The following is a 26,507-nucleotide window of genomic DNA, read 5'->3' as shown; positions in this document are numbered from 1 at the left end:
AGAAACTGCATCTTCCATATCCAGGCTCCTTTACAGAGGGACCCTTAAAAACTACTCTTATCACTTATGATATAAAACCAAAATAGATATTGAAACTATATTAAATCATTTGAAGCATTTTCATTATTTAAAAAGAAAAGACATTTTGTGATTTTTTAAATGTTTTAACAGCATATTAGCTATTTCTGCTGCTGCTGTGGCTGCTAAGTCACTTCAGTCATGTCTGACTCTGTGCGACCCCATAGACGGCAGCCCACCAGGCTCCCCCATCCCTGGGGTTCTCCAGGCAAGAACACTAGAGTGGGTTGCCATTTCCTTCTCCAATGCAGGAAAGTGAAAAGTGAAAGTGAAGTTGCTCAGCGGTGCCCGACTCTTCGACACCCCATGGATTACAGCCCACCAGGCTCCTCCGCCCATGGGATTTTCCAGGCAAGAGTACTGGAGTGGGGTGCCATTGCCTTCTCCGATATTAGCTATTACTGCATAACAAATTCTCACATAGCACTTTAGAATCCATTTATTATTTCTCTGTTATATAGGTCAGAAGCTTGTGTGAATTTCACTGCATTCACTACTTAAGGTTTCACAAGCCTGAATTCAAGGTGTGGACTGAGCTGGCTCTTACCTGGGCGCTCAGGGAAGAATTCACTTCCAGGCTCATTCAGGCTGTTGGTAGAATCTAGCTCATGCAGCTGTAGGACTGAGGTTCTTTTTCCTTAGTACCTATCATCCAGGAGTGGCTCGTGGTTTTAAAGGGTGCAACTGGCTCCTCTATCTTCAAAGCCAGCAATGGAGAATTGATTCTTTCTCTGTGCTTTGACTCTGTCTTACTTTCAGGTGGAAAACTTCTCTGCTTTTAAAAGGACTTTTCACGTGACTAAATTGCACCTGGCAAGAAAATTTCCCTTTTTTCATAAACATAACATACTCACAGAAGTAACAACACAGGATGAGAGTCATGGAAGCCATTTTAAAATTCCGCTTATCATAGATCGGTATTAAAACCTTAGTAGGTAAAAGAGAAATTTACAAGCAACTCCTACAGCTCAACTCCAGAAAAATAAATGACCCAATCAAAAAATGGGCCAAAGATCTAAATAGACATTTCTCCAAAGAAGACATACAGATGGCTAACAAACACTTGAAAAGATGTTCAACATCACTCTTTATCAGAGAAATGCAAATCAAAACCACTATGAGGTACCATTTCACACCAGTCAGAATGGCTGCGATCCAAAAGTCTACAAATAATAAATGCTGGAGAGGGTGTGGAGAAAAGGGAACCCTCTTACACTGTTGGTGGGAATGCAAATTAGTACAGCCACTATGGAGAACAGTGTGGAGATTCCTTAAAAACTGGAAATAGAACTGCCTTATGATCCAGCAATCCCACTGCTGGGCATACACACTGAGGAAACCAGAAGGGAAAGAGACACGTGTACCCCAAATGTTCATCGCAGCACTGTTTATAATAGCCAGGACATGGAAGCAACCTAGATGTCCATCAGCAGATGAATGGATAAGAAAGCTGTGGTACATATACACAATGGAGTATTACTCAGCCATTAAAAAGAATACATTTGAATCAGTTCTAATGAGGTGGATGAAACTGGAGACTATTATACAGAGTGAAGTAAGCCAGAAGGAAAAACATAAATACAGTATACTAACGCATGTATATGGAATTTAGAAAGATGGTAACGATAACCCTGTGTACGAGACAGCAAAAGAGACACTGATGTATAGAACAGTCTTATGGACTCTGTGGGAGAGGGTGGGAAGATTTGGGAGAATGTCATTGAAACATGTGAAATGTCATGTATGAAGCGAGATGCCAGTCCAGGTTCGGTGCACGATACTGGATGCTTGGGGCTGGTGCGCTGGGAGGGCCCAGGGGGATGGTATGGGGAGGTTGGGAGGAGGAGGGTTCATTAAAAAAACTAAAAAAAAAAAAAAAAAAAACATTGTTTTTAAAAAATAATAGGTTTAGTTTAAAATAAAGCCCAATGACAGCAAAAATCTATTAATAATAATTGTAATTATGTGCAAAATTTCAGCAAACAATATATACACAACATACAAATGATAATGGTTTTATAATAAAGGTTTTGAGGATATTAATCTACATAACTGGTAACCTAAATACATCATCTAAATTTTACTTCAAAATATGACAAAAAATAGCATGGATAAAACAGAAAATTAAAAATTGTTTCACCATATAAATTTTAAAATTCTTTGAAAAGTGTCCAGTAATTATGTTGATAAATTATATTGAGGTATATTTTATACGTCAGACAATCTAAAAGAAAAAAGCAACTTGAAAAAAATAAAATTTAAATAGATTATATGTTGACTTCCTATAAAAGCTGTCACCCTGTATAAAAGATGTCAGTCATTTTTTGTCCATTTTCCTCTTAGTACTAAACACAATCAATAAAATTTAAAAATAAATGAAAAGAAAACTACCTTTAACTATGCAACAGACACTGCTGCTGCTAAGTCGCTTCAGTCGTGTCCGACTCTGTGGGATCCCATAGACAGCAGCCCACCAGGCTCCCCCATCCCTGGGATTCTCCAGGCAAGAACACTGGAGTGGGTTGCCATTTCCTTCTCCAATGCATGAAAGTGAAAAGGGAAAGTGAAGTCGCTCAGTCGTGTCTGACTCTTCACGACCCCATAGACGGCAGCCCACCAGGCTCCCCCGTCCCTGGGATTCTCCAGGCAAGAACGCTGGAGTGGGCGCAACAGATAACTATCTGCAAGTAACATAGTGTGATTATCTGCAAAATGGAATAGAGTATGGTCCACACAGGAAAACAACAGTTATCATGAATGCCAGCCAAGATGTTGGACAAGATGCATTATCCTCATATATGATAATTTGTCTCATTTTAGTCACTAAGTTGTGTTCAACTGCTTTTCGACACCATAGACTGTAGCCCACCAGTCTCCTCTGACAATGGACTCCCGGGCATGAACACTGGAGTGGTTTGCCATTTCCTTCTCCAGGGGATCTTCCTGACCCAGGATCGAACCTGCAGCCCTGCATTGGCAAGTGGATTCTTTACCACTGAGCCACCTGGGAAACCCAAGACTACCTAATTTAAATGTAATAATTTTCACAATTTAATAAATTACGCAATTTAAATAAAATAATTTTTGTAATCCTTAAAACCTCCGGCGCCACTCTTGTTCTTGAAGCCATGTGACAAACGGCATCAACAGGCCAATAGCAAATTCAGGAAAGATCCCTACTGTTTTCTTAGGGAAAGTGGAAAAAAGGCGATTAAAGTCCAGTATGCTGTCCTTATCATTTTCTGTGACTGCCTGAAGTCAACAGAGGCAACCGGGACTCGAAGAGTAAAAGAGAGAGACCACGGGCGCCCCCTGGCTACTGACCACGCCAGTGCTGCAGATAAACAAGCACAAAGGCAGTGACTCAAAATGCTTGCGACTGTCCATAAAGTCGAGAGAAACGTCTGCTCGAGATGCTCTACCTCTAGATTTTCATGATGTTTTTTGTTAGCTTGTGTCGTTCAAATCTCTGCTTATACATATGTTCACAGTTGCATTTCCTGACCAATCTATCAGCCAATCCCCTTAACTGATTTTTTCAGATAACATTATTTAATCCTAAAATCATATTCACTAGCTTTTCTACTAGACTGTATGCCCAGATAATGGAAGAAGGAGTTTTCCCTGTATTTTTTACTGCTTTATCCCTAACCTTTTGAATAATGTCTATTGTATGCCAGGCATTCAATCTATATTTAATAAGTAAATGAATGCATGACAAATTAAAACTTATTATTTAAATGTGTACTTGAGAGAGAAACATCAAATACATGGTGACACTTTTTTTTTTCTGAGGAAGAATCAGAAAGAGAGAGTGAGCCAGGGGGCCAGACAGCAGAGGCGGTGACAGAGAGAGTGAGCGAGACAGAGAAAGAAAATACTGAGTTGGCCACAGTGTTCATTGGGTTTTTCTGCACCACCCTGTGGAAAAACCCAAACGTCTTGGCCACCCCAACATGTTCTCACAAGTTGTGGTTTAGCTTTTTAATTTTTTATCAAAGGGATCCTAGGCAGACTATAACTTTGAGGCAAACATTTATTTTATCAAAAATCTGAGTTTAGAAATGATAAAATATTGACAGTTGTTTATTCTAAATGGTAGCTAAATAAGTATTTGTAGTATTATGCTCTATGCCATATGTACGTCATAATAAATTCAAACTTTAAGTATTTCAAGCAAATAATTTAACTCAAAAATAACAAAAATTTATTTGCTTACAGATTACCTCAGAAGTTAATGAAAAGAAAGCACCCATATACATGAACAACAATAACAATAGTAAATAGACAATACGGAAGTGAGGAATTCTTAAAAAAAAATGCAACAAAAAAATGACAGTAACAAGAATATGTATTACATAAGATGTAATGCATTATAGGGCAAAGGCTAATAGAGTTTTGCCAAGAGAACGCACTGGTCACAGCAAATACCCTCTTCCAACAACACAACAGAAGACTCGACACACCAGACGGTCAACACTGAAATCAGATTGATTATATTCTTTGCAGCCAAAGATGGAGAAGCTCTATACGGTGAGCAAAAACAAGACTGGGAGCTGACTGTGGCTCAGACCATGAACTCCTTATTGCCAAATTCAGACTTAAATTGAAGAAAGTAGGGAAAACCACTAGACCATTCAGGTATGACCTAAATCAAATCCCTTATGATTATACAGTGGAAGTGAGAAATAGATTTAAGGGACTAGATCTGATAGACAGAGTGCCTGATGAACTATGGATGGAGGTTCGTGACATTGTACAGGAGACAGGGATCAAGACCATCCCCATGGGAAAATAATGCAAAAAAGCAAAATGGCTGTCTGGGGAGGCCATACAAATAGCTGTGAAAAGAAGAGAAGCAAAAAGCAAAGGAGAAAAGGAAAGATATTCCCATTTGAATGCAGAGTTCCAAAGAGTAGCAAGGAGAGATAAGAAAGCTTTCCTCAGTGAACAATGCAAAGAAATAGAGGAAAACAACAGAATGTGAAAGACTAGAGATCTCTTCAAGAAAATTAGAGATAACAATGGAAATTTTAATGAAAAGATGGGCTCGATAAAGGACAGAAATTGTATGGACCTAACAGAAGCAGAAGATATTAAGAAGAGGTGACAAGAATACACAGAAGAACTGTACAAAAAAGAGCTTCACAACCCAGATAATCACGATAGTGTGATCACTGACCTAGAGCCAGACATCCTGGAATGTGAAATCAAGTGGGCCTTAGAAAGCATTAGCATCACTACGAACAAAGCTAGTGGAGGTGATGGAATTCCAGTTGAGCTATTTTAAATCCTGAAAGATGATGCTGTGAAAGTGCTGCACTCAATATGACAGCAAATTTGGAAAACTCAGCAGAGGCCACAGGACTGGAAAAAGTCAGTTTCCATTCCAATCCCAAAGAAAGGCAATGCCAAAGAATGCTCAAACTACCGCACAATTGCCCTCATCTCACACGCTAGCAAAGTAATGCTCAAAATTCTCCAAACCAGGCTTCAGCAATACATGAACTGTGAACTTCCAGATGTTCAAGCTGGATTTAGAAAAGGCAGAGGAACCAGAGATCAAAATGTCAACATCAGCTGGATCATTGAAAAAGCAAGAGAGTTCCAGAAAAACATCTATTTCTGCTTTATTGACTATGCCAAAGCCTTTGACTGTGTGGATCACAAGAAACTGTGGAAAATTCTGAAAGAGATGGGAATACCAGACCACCTGATCTGCCTCCTGAGAAATCTGTATATAGGTCAGGAAGCAACAGTTAGAACAGGACATGGAACAACAGACTGGTTCCAAATAGGAAAAGGAGTATGTTAAGGCTGTATATTGTCACCCTGCTTATTTAATTTATATGCAGAGTACATCATGAGAAACGCTAGGCTAGAAGCACAAGCCGGAATCAAGATTGCTGGGAGAAATATCAATCACCTCAGATATGCAGATGACACCACCCTTATGGCCAAAAGTGAAGAAGAACTAAAAAGCCTGTTGATGAAAGTGAAAGAGGAGAGTGAAAAAATTGGCTTAAAACTCAACATTCAGAAAACGAAGATCATGGCATCTGGTCCCATCATGTCATGGGAAACCGATGGGGAAACAGTGGAAACAGTATCAGACTTTATTTTTCTGGGGCTCAAAAATCACTGCAGATGGTGATTGCAGCCATGAAATTAAAAGATGCTTACTCCTAGGAAGGAAAGTTATGACCAACTTAGATAGCGTATTAAAAAGCAGAGACATTACTTTGCCAACAAAGGTCCATCTAGTCAAGGCTATGGTTTTTCCAGTGGTCATGCACGGATGTGAAAGTTAGACTGTGAAGAAAGCTGAGCGTCGAGGAATTGATGCTTTTGAACTATGCTGTTGGAGAAGACTCTTGAGAGCCCCTTGGACTGCAAGGAGATCCAACCAGTCCATTCTAAAGGAGATCAGTCCTGGGTGTTCATTGCAAGGACTTATGCTGAAGCTGAAACTCCAGTACTTTGGCCACCTGATGCGAAGAGTTGACTCATTGGAAAAGACCCTGATACTGGGAGGGATTGGGGGCAGGAGGAAAAGGGGACGACGGAGGACGAGTGGATGGATGGCATTACTGACTCAATGGACACGAGTCTGAGTGGACTCTAGGAGTTGGTGATGGACATGGAGGCCTGGCGTGCTGCAATTCATGGGGTTGCAGGGAGTTGGACACGACTGAGCGACTGAACTGAACTGAACTGAATGCATTATAATGTATTATATTATATTTATTATGCTTAATAAGAACATATTATAACTGGGAAAAACAAATTGGATGACTCATATGCCTCCAAATTTCAAAATTTACTGGATATCTATAGAAATTAAGACAGTGAGAAACTGGCATAAAATAGCCATTTAGATTACTGGAATAAAAATAAGAGAACAGAAATAACATTTTTACACTTAGTGTCCCTGGAGAATTATTTTTTTTCAACAAATGGCGCTCAGACAACTGGGTTTCCACACTTAAAAGAGTGAGTTTAAACCTTACTTCATATCATATACAATGATTAACTTAAAATGGAGCACAGACCTAAATGCAAGAGCTAAATTAGAATGATTTTGGAAGAAAACATTCAAGTAAATCTTTGTGACCCTGGATTAGGCAAAGCATTTTGGATATGACTCTAAACGCTAAGATCACAACAAATATAACGGATAAAGAGAATTTCACTGAAATAAAAACCTTTTGTGCTTCACAAGTTAGCACTAATAAAGTAAAAAGTCCATACAGTAAGAGGCTATCACGCAAATCGTATATGTGATAGGGAATTTATACTCAGAATGTATAAATAACTCATAATCCAATAATAAAATGGCAATCCAATGCAAAAATGGGCAGATGATTAAATAAGCATTTTCTCCAAAGAAGAACCACAAGTGGCCAATAGCCACATGAAAAGATGTCATTTCATTAGTCACTTAGAAAATGCAAATCAAATCAAAATTATATAGCATTTCATTCCACCTAGTGTCTGTAATTAAACAGACAGATAATGATAAGCATTCACAAGGATGTGAAGGAACAGGAAGCCTCGTTTGTTGCTGGTGAGAGCGTAAAATGGTGCAGCTGCTTCGTAAAGCAATTTGGAAGTCCTTAAAATATTAAACATGCATGTTTAACAAAATGTTACCATAGTGCCCAGCAATTCCAGTCTAAGGTATAAAGCCAAAAAGAAATGAAAGCCTTTCATACAAAATCTTATACATGAATGTGCACAGAATCCTTCAAAATAGGTGGGGGGCGGGGAAGAAACATAGTTGGGAAGACTTATTAGTGAGTAAATAAAAACGTAATACATTAACCCAGTGGTCTATTACCTGGCAATGAAAAGGAATAGAGTGATGGTGTAAACCACAGTGCAGAGGAGCATCAAAGACAGCCTTCTAGGTGAGAGGAGCCCTGCAGAAAGGGCCACGTGTTGTGTGATTCCGTTAACACGGAGTAGACAACGCTAGAAAGACAGAAATTAGCGTAATTGTTGCTTAACAGCGAGAGTAATGGTGGGAAAAAATGGAAAGTAACTGCAAGGGATATGACCTTTCTTTTTTGGAGGACAAAAATGTTCTAAAATTAGATTGATTGATGATGGCTGCATAACCCTGTGGATGAAGATACTAAAAAAGCACTGAATTGTGTACTTAAATGGGTAAATTTAAATGTGTGAACTGTATAGTACATGAAGCTGTTGAAAAACACTGGGTGGCTAGAAAGTCTGTTTGGGTTTTTCCTCCCAAACAAACTTCCTGGCCAACCCAACATGAGGAGAATCAACTCATCTATTTATTGAAAAGAAAAAGGGATATCCAACTGAATAAAGAAGAAACATCCATTTTTATACCATTTAAAATCTGCATTTAAAAGAAAATAGTTCAGTAATGTTGCAAGTAACATTATACAAGTATACATCAGAGGGAAACAAAAAGGAAGTTCTTGATATTAACAGCATACAAAGTTGACGTGAAGACAGGAAAAAAGGAGCTCTTGCTTATTCATGAAATGTTTCAAATGTAATTTTAAAAATTATGCAACACAATATGGTCAACATATATGTAGGTCCCCACTCAACTTTTGCAAACCTTAATTTTATGCAGCGTCTACCTCAGGCTTCTTTTGTTCTGCTTTTGTGCGTGGAATTGTGTATGTCCTCCCACAGTCTATTTCTCTGCCTCCATCGTTTACCTTTCTAGGTAACTTCTCTCCAGAGAAAATCTCCTGCAAGGTAACAATGCAATAGTGTTCATAGCCACACTGTTCATGAAAGAAAAAGAATTATAAACAATATACATTCCCATCAATCTGTTCCATCAATCAACTGAGGGATATTCTTGCAACTCCGTATGTTGTGGAAATTAAAAATGAATGAACTACAGGATTTTCATCATTTTAAAAATATATTATTAAATGAAAAGAAAAACCAAGTTAGGATTTTATTTATGAAATGTGCAAAATCCTCCCAATATTATATATATATATATATATATATAATATATATATATATATATAATTTGAAAATCTATAGAACAAAGTACTAAAAGCAAGTTAAGGCATAATAAAAAAATAAATCCATGTGATTTTTTTTTGCTATGCAAGACTTAAATTTTAATTCAATGTATCTATTGGCTCCTTTATGAATCATGCTTTTTTTTTTTCTTCTTGAAACTATCTTTTCACCCACAAGATTGTAAACATAGTAGTTAATATTTTCTTCTGAAAGGTTTTAAAGATCTTCTCTTTTGTAATAAGGCTTTTAACCTAGCTAGAATTGATCTTTGTGCGTGGTACAGTTTGAATCTAAGTGCATCTTTTCTATAAGGTGAGTCATTTGTGCCAGATCATTTACTGTATTCTTTCTCTATTGACGTGCAAGCCCATTTGTCATGTATCAGGGCTCCAGATGTTCACAGACTGTTCTAGAGATCTTTATTTGATTACATTGATCTATTTTTACCTCCAGCCTAATACTACTCTGTCTTTATTTTCCTAGATTTATAGTAAGATTATGGGCTTCCCTGGTGGCTCAGCTGGTAAAGAATCCGCCTGCAATGCGGGAGACCTGGGTTTGAGCCCTGGGTTGGGAAGATCCCCTGGAGAAGGGAAAGGCTACCCACTCCAGTATTCTGGCCTGGAGAATTCCATGGACTGTATAGTCCATGGGGTCGCAAAGAGTCAGGCACAACCAAGCAACTTTCACTTTTCACTTTCATAGTAAGATTATACACAAGGAAATTTCCTCTAATTTCTTAAAAAATGTCTTGGCTCTTCTTTACCTTAGACCTTATGTTTAAATGTTAAGATTAGCTTGGTAAAGTTTTTTGAATCTTATAACCATTAAAATGACATCTCTCATTTATTCAGATTTTCTTTTCTATCCTTAAATACTCTTCTATAATTTTCTCTATATACACATTGCCATCTTTTGTTAAGTTTATTCATACATTACTTGGGAGTATGTAAAGTCATTATCAAACTGCAAGTAAATAATAATTACTCAAAAACTGTTAACTGCCATAAGTAAAGCACATATGTTATATTCTGCTAGTTTTTAATATTGCATAAGATGCTTTTGAGTTTTGCTTGTGGATTTTGTGTGTAAGAATACTTGTTTCACTTTCTTTTATTCACAATGATCTTTATGTGAATTTTCTTGGATTTGCTACTAGTTTTATTGTATATTTATCAGTTTATGAATGTAATCTTCAATTTCTAATTTCCTAAGACAGAGGAGCCTGGCGCAATGCAGTCCATGGGGTTGTGAAGTGTCAAACATGACTTAGTGACTGAACAACAACAGGATATGTGTACCTTGAATGAATGTTTAATTGTTCAAATCTATTCTTTTATACCCTTTTAAAGCATTAGTATTGTAAGTTTCCATGTTACTCTCCACACATCTCAGCCTCTCCTCCCCTCTCCCGTGTCCATAAGTCTGCTCTCTATGTCTGTTTCTCCATTGCTGCCTTGCAAATAAATTCATCATTACTATCTTTCTAGATTCCATATATGTGCATTAGTATATGATATTTACCTTTCTCTTTCTGACTTACTTCACTCTGTATAATGGGTTCTAGGTTCATCCACCTTATTAGAACTGACTCAAATGCATTCCTTTTTATGGTTGAGTAATATTCCATTGTGCGTATGTACCAAAACTTCTTTATCCAGTTATCTGTCGGTGGACATCTAGGTTGCTTCCTTGTTCTAGATGGGAGGGGTGTTCAAGAGGGAGAGGACGTATGTACACCTATGGTTGATTCGTGCTGATATTTGACAGAAAACAACAAAATTCTGTAAAGCAATTATCCTTCAGTTTAAAATAAATGTTTAAAAAAAATATTAGTATGATTCCATTCCTAGTTGGGTTTCCCAGGATGCAGATTCTGAGATGAAAATTTACATGTAGCAAGCTGATCAGTCCTAGAATCATTATCTATGAAAAGAAGGGGAAAGAAGCAGGATTGGACAGAGGGAGAAGATAGGCTGTAGTACAAGCACAAGAGTAGCATCAGCTAACACTACAAGAAGCTCCAAAGCTAAGATGGAATGCTGTATCACGTTTTTCCTAAATTAGTGATGGGGAGCCATGTTTTTACACTCCCTCATGGACCAGTCATTTGTTGAAAATTATTCAGGAAAAAAAGTACTTGACCATGGTCAAGGTGACTCTCTTCAGCCAATCATTTTGGAAAATGACCAGTAAGTGAGGCCTAACTGATTGTAGCATTCCTGGGCACTAGGAAAATAGTCCTAAAATCCAGAAGGAGTATTTAGTGGTACATCTCAGCATCAATTAAATATATACATCAATAATAAATGTTGTACCATTGAACTTCCTCACATTACTGGGATAAACCATATTTGATCATAAACTGATTTTTATATACGTATTTATTAACTGAGTTTGCAAATATTTTATCCTGTTGATTGCAGCCAAAAATAGAGAAACTCTCTACAGTCAGTGAAAACAAGACCTACAGCCGACTGTGGCACAGATCATGAGTTCCTTATTGCAAAATTCCAGGCTTAAATTAAAGGAAGTGGGGAAAACCACTAGGCAATTCAGGTATGACCTAAATCAAATGCCTTAGAATTATATGGGATTTGGAGGTGATGAATAGATTCAAGGGATTAGATCTTGTCGAGCGCCTGAAGAATTATGGACAAAGTTTTATAACATTGCTTAGGAGGCAGTGATCAAAACCATCCCAGGGAATAAGAAATGGAAGAAGAAAAAGCGGTTAACTGAGGAGACTTTACAAATAGCTGAAGAAAGAAGTGAAAGGCACGGCAGGAAAGGAAAGACCGAATGCAGAATTCCAGAGAATAGCAATGAGAGATAAGAAGGCCTTCTTAAATAAGCAATGTAAAGAAATACAGAACAATAATAGATTGGGAAAAACTAGACATCTCTTAAGAAAATTGGAGATATCAAGGGAATGTATCATCCAAGGGTAGACATAATAAAGCACAGAAATGCTAAGGAAGCAGAAGAGATTAAAAACAGGTGGCAAGAATACACAGAACTCCACAATAAAGGGCTTTATGGCACAAACTGCTATGATGTCGCCACTCACCTAGAGCCAGACATCCTGCGGTGAGAAGTCAAGTGGGCCTTAGGAAGTCACTACAAACAGAGCTGGTGGAGGTGATGGAATTCTAGCTGAGCTACTTAAAATCCTAAAAAGTGATGCTGTTAAAGTGCGATGTTCAATGTGTCAACAAATCTGAAAACTCAGCAGTGGCCACAGGACTGGAAAAGGTCAGTTTTCATTCCAATCCCAAAGAAGGGCAACGCCAAAGAATGTTCAAAGTACCATTCATTTGTGCTCATTTCACATGCTAGCAAGGTTGTGTTCAAAATCCTTCAAGCTAGGCTTCAACAGTATGTGAACTGAGAATTTCCAGATGTACAAGTTGGATTTAGAAAAAGCAGAGGAACCAGGGATCAAATTGTCAACATTGATTGGATCATGGAGAAAGCAAGGGAATTCCAGAAATACTTTTACTTCTGCCTTACTGACTATGCTAAAGCCTTTGACTCTTTGAATCACAGCAAAATCATTAAAGGGATGGGAGTACCAGACCAGCTTACCTGTCTCCTGAGAAAACTGTATGTGGATCAAGAAGCAACAGTTAGAAATGGACACAGAACAATGGATTGGTTCAAAACTGGGAAAGGAGTACAACAAGCCTGTGTATTGTCACCCTGCTTATTTAACTTATATGCAGAGTACCTCGTGCGAAATGCTGGGTGGAATGAATCGCAAGCTGGAACCCAGATTACAGGGAGATGTTATCAACAACCTCAGATATACAGATAATACCACTCTAATGGAAGAAATTGAAGAGGAACTAAAGAGCCTGTTGATAAGGGTGAAAGGGGAGACTGAAAAATCTGACCTGAAACTCAACTTTAAAAACAAACTAAGATCATGGCATCTGGTCCCATCACTAAATGGCAAACAGAAGGGGAAAAAGCGGAAACAGTGACCACTTTTATTTTCTTTAATTAATTTTATTTTCTTGGGCTCTAAAATCACTATCGATGGTGACTGCAGCCATGAAATTAAAAGAAGTATGCTCCCTGGAAGGAAAGCCATGAGAAACCTAGTGCATGGTCAGTCTCCCAATTTTGTCCAACTCTGTGACTCCACGGACTTTAACCTACCATTGTCCTCTGTGCAAGGGCTTCTCCAGGCAAGAATCCTGGAGTGGGTTGCCATTTCCTCCTCCAGAGGATCCTCCTGACTCAGGGATCGAACCTGCACCTCCTGTAGCCCCTTCACTGGCAGGTGCATTTACCACTGAGCCACCTGGGAAACCAGCATATTAAAAAGCAGAGATATCACTTTGCCAACAAAGGTCCGTACAGTCAAAGCTATTTTTTTTTTCCACTAGTTACATAGGGATGTGAGAATTGGATCATAAGGAAGGCTGAGTGCCAAAGAGTTGATGCTTTTGAATATGTGGTGCTAGAGAAGACTCTTGAGAGTTCCTTGGACTGCAAGAAGATCCAACCAATCAATCTTAAAGGAAATCAACCCTTAATATTCATTGGAAGAAACACTGCTGAAGCTGAAGCTCCGGTACTTTAGCCACCTGATGTGAAGAACTGACTCACTGGGAAAAAAAGCTTGATGCAAGAGTTGAAAGATTAATAGCAAAGGGAGAAGGGGGCAGCAGAGGATGCAATGATTGGACAGCAACACCAACTCAATGGACGTGAATCTGAGAACTCCAGGAGACAGTGGAAGACAGAGGAGTCTGGTGTGCTACAGTCCATGGGATCGCGAAGAGTCAGAGAGGACCTAGCAACTGAGAAACAGCAACAAATTTATGCTGTTCTATAAACACTATTGAGTTTTATTTGCAAATATTTAATTTCCTGAAAGTGAACTTATATTTATAAGTGATATCACTACACGTTTTATTTTCTCTTGAACAGTTATTGGGCTCTTACTATGCGGCGTGTATTACTACGGTGCCTCACCTTCTGCATGTCACCCTCCTCTGTCTACCTCTTCGTGAGGCCTGGGGCTGGCCCTGTCTGTCAGTATATGGCATTACTCCTGATGCACTGAGGGCCATGGCAGATCCACTCAAGATACTTTGAGCTCTTGCAGATCAGCATAACCCCAGGGTGAATTTGAGGCTTTTTTTTTTTTTTTTTCTGCTAAACTTCTGAGCAACACACCACACCTTAATCTTTGATTTCAACCAATTAAACCTTTTATATGAAAACCCAATACTGAGAACCTCAAGGTTGTTTAATGATAGAAGCTAAACTCTGGCATCTACCACTCATTTTATAACATAAGACCTGCAAATCAGTTTTCCTCACCACCGTTCACGTTCCGCCCTGTGGAAACATGTGCCTGTTTGCATCTATCTATATCTCTGTATTGGCTTTTATTATGTTATGTGTTTAAATGTAAGCATTAATTCATTTTACCATCTTGTCCTAAAATATCTGAGAGACATTTTAAATGATAAAAAATGTACTACTGCCTCAACTCTCATTGCAACAAATAATAGCTTCTATAACCTGACAAAATTATTTAGTGAAGAAATAAAATAATCTAATAAATCTAATAAAGATATGAATCTAATAATTATTTCTTCATCTCTGCAACTTGGAGGTTCAACTTCTTTTTATAAACATTAATGTTTTAGGCACTTTTATATATTACCTTATTTAAACCTCAAAACAACCTTATAATATATATATATCATTGTTGTATCATTTTAGAAGAAAGGAAATCAAAATACAGAGAAGTTAAGCAACATCTTTAAAGGCACATAACTTAATTTGTGAAGTAAAAAATTCAAACTTCAGAACAGAACTCTTGGGGAGTGGCCAAGATGGAAGTGTAGGAAGACCTTGAACTCAGCCCCTTCCATGGGCACACCACAATTACAAGTATTCACAGAGCAACCACACATAAGAATAATCTGAAGACTACCAGAAACTATCTGCTACAAGAAAGCTATAAAGAAGGAGCCATAGTGATGTGAGTGGGAGGGGCAGGAACACTCTATAGTCAAAAAACATACCCTTGGGTAGGCAACCCATAAATGGGAAGATGATTATAATTGTAGAGGCTTTCCTCAAGGAGCGAGGGGCCCAAGCCCCACATCAGGCTCCCCAGTCCACGGTCTTGCATGAGGAAGACAAATCAGAACATTTTGCTTTGAAGGCCAGTGGAGCTTAATTCAAGGAGACCCAGAGGGTTGCAGGATATAGACACTCCACTCTTAGAAAGCACACACAAAATATCACATGCTCTGAGACCCAGGGCAGAAGCAGTGACTTAAAAGAGCCTAGTCAGACCCACTTGCTCATCTGGAGAACATCTTGGAGAGGCAGGAGCAATTGGGACACCCTCCCCTGGGGGATATAGGGGTTTCCCTGATGGCTCAGTGGTAAACAACCCACCCACAAATGCAAGAGATGCAGGTTCAACCACAGGTTTGATTCCTGGGTCAGGAAGATCCCCTGAAGAAGGAAGTGGCAACCCACTCCAGTATTCTTGCCTGGGAAATCCCATGGACAGGGGAGCCCAAAGGGCTACAGTCTATGGAGTCACAAAAGAGCCAGACACAACTTAGCCGCTAAACAACAAAAATAACAGGGGATATAGATATTGTCAGAAGCCTTTTGGAGGAGCTCATTCTACCACTGGGACATTGGTGCCGGCAAGTGATATTCTGAAATCTTCCCAAGAGTTCTGTTCTAAACCAGCAAGGGGAAATCAATTAGCTATATACAAGGGAACTTGCATAAGATTATTGCATGACTTTTCAGCAAAAATGCTGCAAGCTAGAGACAGTAGCATGATAAAATGTTGAAAAGGATAAAACCACAACCAAGAATGTTTTATTCAGCAAGACTTATTCAGATTTGATGGAGATATCAAGAGTATTACAGAAAAGCAAAAGCTAAAAGAGCTGTGCACCACCAAACCATCTTTATGAGAAATGCTAAAGGGACTTCTTTAAGAGGAAAAGCAAAGGCCCCAGCTACAGGTGCAAAAATTACAAAAGAAAAAACTAATTGGTGAAGGTGAATATATAGTAAATATAGTATATCAACACATAAAGTTAGTTGGAAGGTTAAACAACAGAAGTACTAAAAACACTATGTCCACGATATGGATACACAAAACAAAAATATATAAAATATGATGACAAAGGTGTAAAGTGGGTGAGAGAGTAAAAATGTACAGCTGTTAAAATGCATTTGAACTTAAGAAATCTGTTTTTGATTTCTTAAGTATATATACATATATATGTATGGAGAAGGAAATGGCAACCCACTCCAGTATTCTTGCTTGGAGAATTCTGTGGACAGAGGAGCCTGGTGGGCTAGAGTCCATAGGGTTGCAAAGAGTCTGACATGACTGAGCATGACTGAGTGACTGAACAACAGCAACAGGTATGCATACATACCTTACCATAACTAAAAACCAAAATCTGTAACAGATACACTTAGAAAAAGGAAAGAAAAGAATTCAAACATAACACTAAAGACAGCTATCAAATCACAAGGAAAGAGAACATAAGAGGAGGAAAGAACAAAAATAAACTATAAAAACAACTTATTTTTAAAGGCAATAATAGATGCCTATCAATGATTACTTTAAATGTAAATGGGTTAAATGTTCTAATCAAAGTATAGTGCCTAATAGAAAGAAAAACAAGACCCATACATATGCTGCCTACAAGAGACTCATTTCAGATGGAAAGAGGTAGCCTATGCAAATGAAAACATAAATTCAAGATAGCAATACTTGTATCAGACAAAATAGACTTTAAGACAAAGACTTAACAATAGGCAAGGGCATTACAAAATGATAAAAGGATCTATCCAATAAGAAAATATTACAATTGTAAGTATGTATTCACTCAATATAGGGACACTTAAATAAAGTGAATATTGATAGACATAATGGGAGAATTTGGCAGAAACACAATAATAGTAAGAGACTATAAGACCCCAGTTGCATCAATGGATAGATAATTCAGACAAAAAAATAGGAAACACTAGCTTTAAACAACACATCAGTTCAGACGAGCTTGATAGATAATCATGGAACATTCCACACGAAAGCAGCAGAATATACACTCATTATAATGCACATGCAGCTTGCTCTAAGATAGAACATATCCTAGGTCACTAAACAAGTCTCAGGAAAGTTAAGAAGTCTGAAGTCATGTCAAGTATCTTTTTTGGAGCACAAAGCTGTGAGACTACAAATCAATGACAAGAAAAAATATTGCAAAAGCATTAACACATGGAGGTTAATCAATACACTGCTAAACAAAACATGAAATAAAACAAACATAAAATTAAAAATGCCTGGAGACAAATAAAAATGAAAACAGAATAATCCAAAATCTCTTAGAGACAGCAAAAGCAGTTTGAAGAGAGAAGTTTATAGTGATATAAACTTGCTTCAGGAAACAAGAAAAAAATCTCAAATATAAAACATATATTTTCTACACCAAAAGACCAGAAAAATATCAAACAGAATCTAAATTAATAGAAGGAAGGAAATCATAAAGATTAGAGCTAAAATAAATAACATAAAGACCAAATGACAATAGAAAAGATAGATGAAACTAAGAGGTGGTCCTTTGAAAAGATACAGTTGATTCACTTTTAGCCAGGCTCATAAACTAGAAATACAGAGAGGGTCTAAATAAATAAAGTCACAGATGAAAAAGAAGTTACTAACAAAAACACAGAAATACAATAGATCATAAGAGATTACTACAAACAAATAAATGCCAATAAAATGGACCACCTAAAGGAAATGGGCAAATTCCCAGAAATGTACAATCTCCTAAGACATAATTAGGAAGAAATAGAAAATATGAACAGATCAATTATCAGTAACAAAATTGAGTCAGTAATAATAAAAATAAAGCTCCCAACAAACAGAAACTCAGGACTAGAGAGCTTCACAGGTGAATTCTACCAAACATTTAGAGAACAAGGTACGACTATACTTCTCAAACTATTACAAAAATTTGCAGAGGAGGGAGTGCCTCCTGATGTGCTGTGTGTGATGAGGCCAGCATCACCTTAACAGTTAATCACAACAAAGACACCACAGTAAGAAAAATACAGGCCAATATCACTGAAGAATATAGATGCAAAAATCTTCAACAAAATGTTAGCAAACAAAATTCTATAATACTGTAAAAGAATCATATATTATGATCAACTGAGATTTATCCCAAGGATATAAGAATGGTTCAGTTCCATAGATCAATCAATAAAATATACCACATTAACAAATAAAAAAATCATACAATCATCTTAATTGATTCAGGAAAGCTTTTGAAAAAATTCAACATCTGTTTACAATGAAAACTTTCAACAAATCTGGTACACCTCAGCATAACAATGGTGAATATGACTAACTCACAGAGAACATCTTACTCAATATTGAAGTGCTGAAAATACATCTTTTAAGATCAAGAACAAGACAAGGACACCTGTTCTTGCCATTTTTATTCAACATAGGATTGGAAGTTCTAGCCACAGTAATCAGACAAGACGAAAAAAGAAAGAAATGAATCCAAATCGAAAGGGAGAAAGTAAAGCTGTAACTGCTTTTAGATAACATGGTACTACACTTAGAGAATCCTAAAGACGCCGCCAAACAACTACTAGAAAACTCACCAATGCATCTGGTCAAGTTTCAGGACACAAAATTAATACACAGAAATATGTTGTGTTTCTGTACACTAACAATGAACTATCAAAAAAGCAAATTAAGAAAACAGTCTCACTTGCAATCATGTCAGAAAGAGTAAATTATCTGAAAACAAATCCAACTAAGGAAGCAAAAGAAAAGTGGGAGTGAAAGTCGCTCAGTCGTGGCCGACACTTAGAAACTCCGTGGACTGTACAGCCCGTGGCATTCTGCAGGCCAGAATACTGAAGTGGGCAGCTTTCCCCTCTCCAGGGGGTCTTCCTGACCCAGGAATCAAACCGAGGTCTCCTACATTGCAGGTGGATTCTTTACCATCGAGGAAGTAAAAGAACTGCACTCAGAAAAACTGTAAGATGCTGATGAAAGAAGTTTAGGAAAACACAAACAGATGGAAAGACATACCATGTTCTTAGATTGGATGAATTAATGTTGTTAATATGACTATACTATCTGTACATGGTGGAAGAACTCAACCACTATTTTGAATACCTGACATTATAGATAGAGAATTCTTGACTGAGTATTTCAAAGGCTGGTTTGGGAGGGAAAACACGGCTAGTGTTGAACAATGCATCATTTTTCTCCTCCTACCACAGTTAACTTAGTTGAAGCCCAAAATAAAGTTCAAAGAAACAAACACTAGTAATGTTTTTATGAGGAAAAGTCTTAAATAGGTCTCGTACATGCTCTGCCACCAGTCACGTGGGACTCTTTGCGACCCAATGGACTGCAGCCCACCAGGATACTCTGTCCATGGGATTTCCCAGCAAGAATACTGGAGTCGGTTGCCATTTTCTCTCCAGGGGATCTTCCCAAACCAGAGATTGAACCCATGTCTCCTGTATGGCAGGTGGATTCTTGACCACTGAGCCATCTGGGAGCTAGCACTAAAACAACTAAATGAAAAACAGGACACTTAAAAATCTGATTACCCAACCAATCCACCAAATTCTTAGTAACTGATGTGAAGAAATCATTCAAAAGGCTGAACCAGTCATTTTCATGTGATATTATCTCAGTCCTGAAAAGTTTTAACAAGGACTTCTGAACTTATTGCTGACTCCTGAGTAAAGCTAGTGATTTGTACACAGAAATAAACATCTCTTCTTCCCTCCCAAACCTGCTGGTTTCCATATTCTCTGGCCCAGTTAAAAACTCCCTCCTCCTTTCAGTCATTCAAGCTGGAATCCAAAAATATTCTCCTTTAGTCACGCATGTAATAACCTATCAAATCTTGTCGGTCACACCTGTTCAAAGTCCTTCTCATGTGTCAATTTAATTCTTATTTCCACCACCCCAGTTCCTGCCATCATCTTTTTTTTTCACCTAGATGACACAACAATTTGCTACCTGTTCTTAATTCTAGTTTTGAAGAAAAGATTTCTTGGGTTAGAATTTCAGAAACCTGGGTTCTATAATTTCCTGAACTATCAGCTGATGTGAGCCTCTTTTATTATCTATTAAGGAAAAGGATGAGATGCTCTCAAAATCCCTCTAAAAAGTTATTATTTTCCCCCAGTTAAATTCTCCTTTCACATTTCCTTTCATTATATTCTCAAATATAGATAAAATATCAACTTCCTACTCAAATTCTTCCTGCAGGAACTTGATATTGACAGAAAAAATTCAGCTTACTTAGGATGGGATTCAGCACTACCCAGTATCTGTACTCAACACACCTTCCATCGTTTTCTAACACTTTTTTCCTCCAAGCACATGCAACCCAGAAATCGCTGGCTTGTGCTCTGTTCACTTCTCAGATCTGCCCTACATCTTCCTCCTCCGATACGTTAACCCCGGGACTTCCCTGGCGGTCCAGTGGTTAAGAATCCAACTTCCCAGGCTGGAAAAGTGGGTTCGTTCCCTGGTCAGGGGAACTCGGGTCCCACACGCAGTGGGATAACTAAGCTGGCTTGTCGTGACTACTGAGCCCGGGAGCCACAGCAAGGAGACCGCGTACCACCGTGGAGATCCTGCGCCTCCACGAATACCAGGGCAGCTGAAGATAAACACAGAGATGTTAAAAAGCACACTAATCCCTCTGAAGGACCCACCATTGTAAAAACACATCTCAGTGTCTTACCTACCCTTTCAAGAGTTATACCAATGCCATTTCCCTCCTCCTCTTTGTATCCATCAAAATTCAAAATTCTACTAGCTTCTCTTTTTATCTTGTTTAGTCTTATCAGATTTTTTTTTCTGAGTGGGGACAAGGATTAATTTATTTTTTTTATATCTTATAGCATTTACTGCTTTCCAGGGAAAATGATAATCACTAAAAAAAAAACTTATAGAAATAAATATTGCAACTCCTAATTTCTCTCGTCCTCCTTTTTCTTTGCTTTTTATCATTCCCTATTACCTCTCATTTTAAATTTAAAATATTTTCTTTTTAAAATGTAAGTTATCTGTGTAGTGCTTATACTTAACTATACTTACATTATTTTCTCGGTCTACTATGCAATCAAATAAGACACTAAAATCACATATGCTAAGGTCATTAATTTTCAAAGAATTGGTGATATTCTTTCATGTTATTATAAGTAGTAATAGCTCAATGGGTTTCATAGGTATATGAATGTGAAAGTGAAACTTGTTCCCTCGTGTCTGACTCTTTGAGACCCCCATGGACTATAGCCTGTCAGGTTCCTGTCCATGGAATTATCCAGGCAAGAATACTGGAGTGGGTAGGGTAGCCTTTCTCTTCTCCAGGAGATCGTTCCAACCCAGGGGTCGAACCCAGGTCTCCTGCATTGCAGTTGGATTCTTTACCATCTGAGCCACCAGGGAAGCCCAAGAATACTGAAATTGGTAGCCTATACCTTCTCCAGGGGATCTTCCTGACCCAGGAATTGAACTGGGGTCCCCTGCGTTACAGGTAGATAGATGGATTCTTTACCCGCCGCACCATCAGGGAAGCCCTGATTACTTTTGCCAAAATCTACCTTCAGTGAATACTGGGTAGAGTCTCACTGAGAGATACTATGAGCAGAACTGCTATACACATTCTTGTGTATGTGTTTTGGTACATTAATATCTCTTTGGAAAATACCTAGGCGTAGAAGAGGTCGACTGTAAGGTGAGAGAGTTAGAGAAGGCGAGGTTCAGAACAAGAATGAGACCCGCACTTTACAGGAACAGATCACTTTTAACGAGGCGAGAAGGGGCAGCAGTCAGATTAGTGAGCTGCTGCCCCAAGAAATGACTAAGTATACATGGGCACATATGTGGAAAGTTACTGTCTTGAGGGGGCCTGTTCTTCTCCGAGGTTGTTCCGAGAAGTTATCTCTTAAACGGCTGGGGCAAGGGATTTTGGAGATCGACCAGAGGCTGGACCAGCTGGGAGCTGGGTGTAATCAACCATAATGTCCATTTTTTCCTTCCGGTGAAGAGTTCTTTGTTTTGCATAGAATGGTGGGGAGGACCTGAAGGGAGATTTACCTCCAGGCTATTTTGAGCCATGTAACTTTCCTTCATCAATGATAAGGCAAGTTGATGTTCAGTTTTAGTAAATATTAGGAGATGGTGTTCCGAAGTGGTTACACAAATGTACATTCTTGCCAGTAGCGAATAAGACTCCCATTTGCTTTACATTCTTGCCAAAGCTGTGTTAACGTCCGTCTACTAGATTTTAACAATTCAAATTCCGGTTTTCTGCCACTCAAGGGATGGCCCCTGGATCAGCTGGCTGTGATGGCCAGTGACACTTGGACTCAGGAGACATAAAACACTGTAGCTTACAAAGAAGCAGTTCTATAAGGGCTGGGTTGTGAGCACCCAGACTAATACCCAGAGCTCAGGACAGAGGAAATATGTGAAAACACACATTTCTTCATCTTTCTCTCAAAGGGACTTAACTGTAAATTTTACAACCTGCTGCCTGAAGGCTCAGCTTCTAATAAACTGGTGACTTCTGCTGCCCTCTCCCTTCCCACTCACTCCAATGGTAAAGCCAGGTCACTAACATCTCTCTTGGAAAAGCTTGTACACATGTCTCAAGTGCTAGTTTTCACGGCTGCTATCATAAAAAACATTTTTATGTTCACCTTGTCAGTCTGCTTTTGGAATCTCTACTTTATTACTTTAATCTGTATCTGGAAAAATTCCATACTGTCTCCATTCAGTTCAGTTCAGTTCAGTTGCTCAGTCGTGTCCGACTCTTTATGACCCCATGGACTGCAGCACGCCAGGCTTCCCTGTCCATCACCAACTCCCGGAGTTTACCCAAATTCATGTCCATTGAGTCAGTGATGCCATCCAACCATTTCATCCTCTGTCATCCCCTTCTCCTCCTGCCTTCAATCTTCCAAGCATCAGGGTCTTTTCAAATGAGTCAGCTCTTTACATCAGGTGGCCAAAGTATTGGGGTTTCAGTTTCAGCATCAGTCCTTCCAATGAATATTCAGAACTGATTTCCTTTAGGATGGACTGGTTGGATCTCCTTGCAGTCCAAGGGACTCTCAAGAGTCTTCTCCAACATCACAGTTCAAAAGCATCAATTCTTTGGCGCTCAGCTTTCTTTATAGTCCAACTCTCACATACATACATGACCACTGGAAAAATCATAGCTTTGACTAGATGGACTTTTGTTGGCAAAGTAATGTCTCTGCTTTTTAATATGCTGTCTAGGTTGTCAACTTTTCTTCCATGGAGTAAGCGTTTTTTAATTTCATGGCTGCAGTCACCATATGCAGTGATTTTGGAGCCCAGAAAAACGAAGTCTGTCACGGTTTCCATTGCTTCCCCATCTATTTGCCATGAAGTGATGGGACCGGATGCCATGATCTTAGTTTTCTCAATGTTGAGTTTTAAGCCAACTTTTCACTCTTCTCTTTTACTTTCATCAAGAGGCTCTTTAGTTCTTCACTTTCGGCCATAAGGGTGGTGTCATCTGCATATCTGAGGTTATTGATATTTCTCCTAGCAATCTTGATTCCAGCTTGTGCTTCTTCCAGCCCAGCATTTCTCATGATGTACTCTGCATAGAAGTTAAATAAGCAGGGTGACAATATGCAGCCTTGACGTACTCCTTTTCCTATTTGGAACCAGTCTGTTGTTCCATGTCCAGTTCTAACTGTTGCTTCCTGACCTGCATACAGGTTTCTCAAGAGGCAGGTCAGGTGGTCTGATATTCCCATCTCTTTCAGAATTTTCCACAGTTTCTTGTGATCCACACAGTCAAAGGGTTTGGCATAGTCATTAAAGCAGAAGTAGATGTTTTTCTGGAATTTTCTTGCTTTTTCGATGATCCAGCGGATGTTGGCAATTTGATCTCTGGTTCCTCTGCCTACTGTCTTCATTAGTGTCCTTTTACTAAATGTTTTGATATCTTATTCCTGTTCTTCTAAATTTTCCTGGTTATAGCTGGCCCAAGAATTTTTGGTTCATACAAAATTGAAAGCCAATTTGTAATTTTCACACAGAAAAAGCATGATGTGATATTAATTGAGATTGCATCGAATTTATAGATCCATTCACCACAGAATAATGAATATTTTTACAATATTAAGTTCTCACAAAGCTAACTACAATTTTTAAATCTCTGGATATTATCAAATACATTAACAGAGCAGAAAGAAACAACAAGGAAGCAAAAAGAAAGAACAAGGAAGTATGAATTTGAGGCACAAAAAAGAGCATTAAAAGTGTTGAAGGTGTTGAGATGAAAAAGTTACTATCAAAAGAACAAGCTGTGTCCTATATATCTCTTGTATCGTCTAATATAATCTCTGGTTAGATGAGATGGCTAATTCAGCATTCAGTTAGTTCTTCATTATCATAAAAAGATGAGTTAACTGGATATGAAACAGTGGTAAGCTCAACAACATCACTCATAAAAATAATGGAAATACCTTAAAGGTATACTGATTAATTTAAAATGATACCAATTTGAAGGACAAAGAACCTAAAATACTTATGTATCTAAATATGTTAGGGATTAAGAAAAAGAGAGTTTGTTTTTGAATAAGTATGTGTTCAGTATTTTTAAAATTTGATAGCAATACAAAGAATCATTTTGATCCAATGATCTTTCCAAGCAATATGGCAGAAGTCCAATACCTAAATCAATTAAAATTATAAAAATTTAATGCAATATGTTTTTATGGATATGACATTATTCTCAGTATCTGTCTGCATTTTTTTCATGCAAAGTTTCAATTTAATGATATCTATAATAGTTCCATTTATAGTGAAGCATATGGCATAATTAAAATACATCTAAACCCAAAGCTCCAAGAAATGAATTGTCTCATTAATAAAATGCCTCAGTAGTCTAAGAAGAGAAAAACACTCCATCAGAGTATGAGGAGATATGAAGTAAATATTACTGAGGATAGAGTTGTTTAGTGGCTTTTTGGTTACTTGTGTCAATAGAAGATGACTTTCTGATTTCAATAGAAAATTAATCATAACATTTTGAAAATACTCATGTTAGAGAGATTAATGTTTATAAAAATTACAGAGCTAAAAATGTTCCAAAAATGAGAATAAAGCTGTGTTTTCTTTATACACATGTTCTTTTAAAATATATATATGAAAAAGAACAAATAAAAATGATTATGGTAATAGAACCCAGGGATTTACATTAGTCTTTCAGAAGGGTGACTTTAAAAAACTATTATGGAACTTAAGAAAATTAAGATAAAAATTTCCCTGTGGGAACCTGAGAAAAGAAACAAAATTTTCCCTTAATATGAATGTTCACTCAATATAAAAAAATATTACTTACAATAATATGCTGCTGGTGCTGCTAAGTCGCTTCAGTCGTGTCCAACTCTGTGCGATCCCATAGATGGCGGCCCACCAGGCTCTCCCATCCATGGGATTCTCCAGGCAAGAACACTGAAGTGTGTTGCCATTTCCTTCTCCAATGCAGGAAAGTGAAAAGTGAAAGGGAAGTCGCTCAGTCGTGTCCGACTCTTAGTGACCCCATGAACTGCAACCTACCAGGCTCCTCTGTCCATGTGAGTTTCCAGGCAAGAGCACTGGAGTAGGGTGCCATTGCCTTCTCCAACAATAGTATGCTAGTAACTCCCAAAGTTTCCAAAGACCAGATCTTTCTCACAGATTTCAATAACTACTGTTCCAAAGCATTCCATGTCCCTCTCTCAATTTTCTCACTATAGTCTAAAAACCCTGACACTTTCTGATCTATTCACTCACCATGTATGTTCTGCTTTGCAATTACCAAGAGATAGAGAAAATACAAAAATGATTAAGAGTATCACTAGGAATAATAATTATTGAGAGATAACAGGAGGCTATAAAATTAAGATAGGTAGGAACAGATGAACAGAAATCTATTTGAAAATTCTGTAAATAGAGAAAATGAAATTACCTGTTTCTATACCGTGATAAACTCACATAATTCACTTGTATAATTATGCTTTTCCTTTACCTAGAAGGTGATTCTTTTTATTCTCAATCAGCTAATTCTTACCTATTTTCCTGGTCTCAGAAAATACCCCTTGATCAGAAGTTTAGGTCCGTCTAGTCAAGGCTATGGTTTTTCCAGTGGTCATGTATGGATGTGAGAGTTGGACCATAAAGAAAGCTGAGCGCCAAAGAATTGATGCTTTTGAACTGTGATGTTGGAGAAGACTCTTGAGAGTCCCTTGGACTGCAAGGAGATCCAACCAGTCCATCCTAAAGGAAATCAGTCCTGAATATTTATTGGAAGAAC

This window comes from Bos mutus, chromosome 14 (genome assembly GCF_027580195.1).
Source record: "Bos mutus isolate GX-2022 chromosome 14, NWIPB_WYAK_1.1, whole genome shotgun sequence".
In the NCBI taxonomy this organism is placed as follows: domain Eukaryota; kingdom Metazoa; phylum Chordata; class Mammalia; order Artiodactyla; family Bovidae; genus Bos; species Bos mutus.
Note: the sequence above shows the minus strand (reverse complement) of the source record.